Genomic DNA, 4,226 nt, shown 5'->3' with positions numbered 1-4,226 from the left:
GGGCGCCTGGGTGGCTCAGTCGGTTGAGCGGCTGACTTCGGCTCAGGTCATGATCTCGCGGTCCGTGAGTTCGAGCCCCGCGTCGTGCTCTGTGCTGACAGCTCGGGGCCTGGAGCCTGTTTCGGATTCTGTGTCTCCCTCTCTCTCTGACCCTCCCCCGTTCATGCTCTGTCTGTCTCTGTCTCCAAAATAAATAAACGTTGAAAAAAAAAAAATTAAAAACTCGAGGGAAAAAATTTAGACTGAAGTTCACCACAATGCTAATAGCAGTTGTCATTGCTTGGTTGTATTATGGGTACTCTTATTTTCCTTAATTTTCCAAAGCTGCACAGTGTTTTTACAGCTGCAAAATAAAACCAATTATATCTTAACAGAGGTTGCTTAATAACTAATCCTGCGCCTGGTCTGTGGGGGCATTGAATAAATGTTTGTTAAATTGAGTTGTTCCCTGGCTACTAAGCCCACCAACAATTTTTTAAACATTTAGAATTCTGTTTCCGGAAGGAATTTAAAAACTGGTTCACATAACACTTAATCCCTGGGTATATATGAGTTGAGTAATTCATTAATTATCCAGGCTTTAGCTTTTCCAGGAAATATAGACAGTTTACATATCAGTGTAGATAGGTATCTTCTTGGCACAAAAAGCCAAACTTTAAAACTTTCATATATCTGCAAATACTTCTAAATCACTCCTACTTAGGTTCCTTAGTTAAGAAAATTATATGAGTTTTTCTTAAAGCATAAAGAATTTTCATACTCCGATTACTTTAGGTCTGTGCATAGTTTTCTTGTAATTTCAGTAGGTGGCAATTTAGACACAACTTTTTATAAAGGGCAAGTTCACTTTCCTAAAATGAACCATGGAGGGGCACCTGGGTGGCTCAGTCGGTCGAGCGTCTGACTTCAGCTTCAGGTCATGATCTCCTGGTTCGTGGGTTTGAGCCCCGAGTTAGGCTCTGTGGTGACAGCTCAGAGCCTGGAGCCTGCTTCGGATTCTGTGTCTCCCTTTCTCTCTGCCCCTCCCCTGCTCCTGCTTTGTGTCTGTCTCTCAAAACTAAATAAAATGTTAAAGAAAAAATTTAAAAAAAAATTAAATTAACCACGGAAACAGTTACTGATCCCGCACAATAGCATACATTGTAGCCTAGGTGCTAAAAGCTTGCAGAAAGGGATTTCCCAGAAAGGGACTTTTTATTAACAGTTAGATCTCCTAGGGGCTCTTTGGGTCATATACCTGTACAGGTGTATCTTTTCCCAGGTACCTGTGTGAGTGTACCAGTTAGCAAGGTTGCTTTTGTAGTCTAAGTATTCCTGTGCTCTCGCATTTCTTTTCCCAAATATCCAGAGATCTTTTTACCTTCAGCTCAAAAAGAAAACATGGCGCCACCTACTAGCATTCTGTAGTATTACATTGTAACCAATTCTTAACTGAGTTTGGTTTATTTAGCAAACACTCTTTGAACTCCAATGTAGCCAGGCATAAGCATCAGAGCCCCGAAGATGAGTAAGACAGCCCCTGCCGTGACAGACTTTTCAGTATAGCTGAGAAGACAGACATTATTTGGGGTGTGTTGCCAGGAGAAGGGTGTGGCATTTTAGCCCCGGGACATTAGGGAGATAAGGAGACCAGTTAGGTGGTGGTCAATAAAATTTATTTTTGAGAGACAGAGCACAAGCCGGGGAGGGGCCGAGAGAGAAGGAGACACAGAATCAGCCGCAGACTCCAGGCTCTGAGCTGTCAGCGCAGAGCCCGACGCGGGGCTCGAACCCACGAACCGTGAGATCACGACCTGAGCCAAAGTCAGATGCCCAACCGACTGAGCCACCCAGGCGCCCCACGCAAGTAATTGATTAAGTGTGATCTACAAGTGTCTCTGGCCAAAAGGCTGAGAAAAGATCAGTTATGAATAGGATCATCTGGATTTTGAATTTACTCTGAGCTTCATTTGTTCATGTTACCCCTACAGGTGTGATCAGATTGTTAGTGCCCGTGAACTTCCAGATGCCTGAAGCGTTCTTAGCCCCAACGATAGACTGTAGTATTTCTTTCTCTTTTTTACATCTCAAAGTTGTTGAAAAACACTTTCAGGTAAACTGAAACTCTTTTTTACAACTCAAAGTTGTTGAAAAACACTGTCAGGTAAAGTGACAGGTAAACTTTCCGGGAGGAAATGTTTCCGAAGAAAAGTGTTTAACCTCACCTTTAATGCTTCTTATCTGTCCTTTAGTTCTTTCGTTGAAGGGTTCAGAGGCCTACGCACAGGTTCCTGGTTGATGGTCCATTTTATTCCCGTTGATGGATGTACATACAATTTCTCAATCGTCGTTGCTGTTTAGTGTTCTGTTGTGGCTGTTTTCCCGTTGTTAAGTATGTAGCCTAGCTGTCGCTCGGTGAATTGTTTCTTTTCTTAGGAAACTTTCCCCTGTATTCCTCTACGTGCAGCGAAGAATCTGGATGGAAGAATCTGGGTTGGGTCGGGATCCTACTGGGTAGGATCTTGAGAGATTGACTTAGCCTTGCAGTGTGTTGATTTCCTCCTCCACAGATACTAAGAGAACCTACACAGCCATTGCTCTCAGCCTTTCAAAGGTATTACCTTGTTGCCTTCCAGTGTGTACTATTCCCATAAGAGGTCTGTTGAAATTCTTTGGTAGATAATGCATCTTTTTTCCTATCATGGCTTTTAGGGTTGTCTCTTCATCCTTAATGTGCTTGTTTCACTGTAGTGTATCTCTGTATGGAATTTATTGTTTTATTTTTCCTGCCTGGTGTCCAACATGCATGAGAACACATTTCCTCAATTCTGGAAATTACCTGCGTCGTTTTTTAAAACATTTCTTCTTTGTCATACCCATTATTTTTTTTACATTTTGGAACTCCTGTGAGACATTTCTTTGAACCTCTCCATCTTACCTCTAAGCCTCTTTAGTTCTCCTTAATGTTTGTGTGGCTTCTCTGTACTTAACTGCGTTCTGAGTTAATTTCTCACTACTGTGTTTTTCAGTTCACTGATTTTATCTTTGACTCTGCTGGGTCTAGAGTTTATCCTGTCTATTGCATATTTTATTTCAAAGGTTGTATTTTTTATTTTTAAGATTTCTAATGTTCCTTTAAAGAGCAGACTTATTTTGCTTTTATTTCTACTTGTTTATGTTTTATAGTTTTTCTTTTTTCTTTTTTTTTCTTTTTAAAAAAATTTTTTTTAATGTTTATTTATTTTTGAGACAGAGAGAGACAGAGCATGAACGGGGGAGGGTCGGAGAGAGGGAGACACAGAATCCGAAACAGGCTCCAGGCTCCGAGCTGTCAGCACAGAGCCCGACGTGGGGCTCGAACTCATGGACCGTGAGATCATGACCTGAGCCGAAGTTGGCTGCCCAACCGACTGAGCCACCCAGGTGCCCCTCTTTTTTTTTTTTTTTTTTTTTTTTTGAGAGAGAGAGAGAGAGACCATATGTGCATGAATAGGGGAGGGGGAGAGAGAGAATCTTAAGCAGACTCCACACTCAGTGCAGGGCCCAATGTAGGGCTCAATCTCACAACTATGAGATCATGACCTGAGTCAGATGTATGACTGAGAGGCAGATGCTTACCCGATTGAGCTGTCCAAGCACCCCTTTTCTTATTGTTCCCTTCATTTTCAATTGAAGTTATGCTGTCAGTTCCCACTTTAAAAAATCCTAAATGTATTTTGTATATGTTTTTGTCAGACTACTATTCTATAATATTAATTTTACATGGAATAATTTCATATTTTGACTTTGTTGGCTGATGTTTTCTTTTTTTATTAAGACAGGTTTTTAAAATTTTTTTTTAATGTTTATTTATTTTTGAGAGAGGGATAGAGTGCAAGTGGGGGAGGGGCAGAGACAGAGGGAGACACAGACTCCGAAGCAGGGTCCAGGCCCTGAGCTGTCAGAGTAGAGCCTGACGCGGGGCTCGAACTCACAAGCCCTGAGATCGTGACCTGAGCCGAAGTCAGAGGCTCAACCAACTGAGCCACCCAGGCGCCCCAAGACAAGTTTTTTAGGGATCAATTATTCATTTGTTTATTTTGTCTAGTGAGATCAAAATTACCAAGAAAGTAAAAATTATAAAAGAAAGGCACTATTGAAAAAGGAAGAAATTGCAAAAAGAATAAGTTCGCTTTAAGCCCCTGAATTTATTTGAAGTTCTAATATTTGGTGGTTTAGTTTAGAAACAAAGATGCATTTGCCTATGA

The 4,226-nt window shown here is 41.3% G+C and overlaps 1 non-coding gene across 1 annotated transcript; it reads right to left on the bottom strand.

Annotated features, from left to right (window-relative positions):
- Window positions 1–1,750: 1,750 nt before the first annotated feature.
- TRNAQ-UUG lies at window positions 1,751–1,835 on the bottom strand. The gene has a single exon. It is a non-coding gene; the product is annotated as a tRNA-Gln (tRNA).
- Window positions 1,836–4,226: the final 2,391 nt, after the last annotated feature.

This window comes from Panthera tigris, chromosome A1 (assembly GCF_018350195.1).
Source record: "Panthera tigris isolate Pti1 chromosome A1, P.tigris_Pti1_mat1.1, whole genome shotgun sequence".
In the NCBI taxonomy this organism is placed as follows: domain Eukaryota; kingdom Metazoa; phylum Chordata; class Mammalia; order Carnivora; family Felidae; genus Panthera; species Panthera tigris.
Note: the sequence above shows the minus strand (reverse complement) of the source record. Positions and strands in the feature narration are given on the sequence as shown.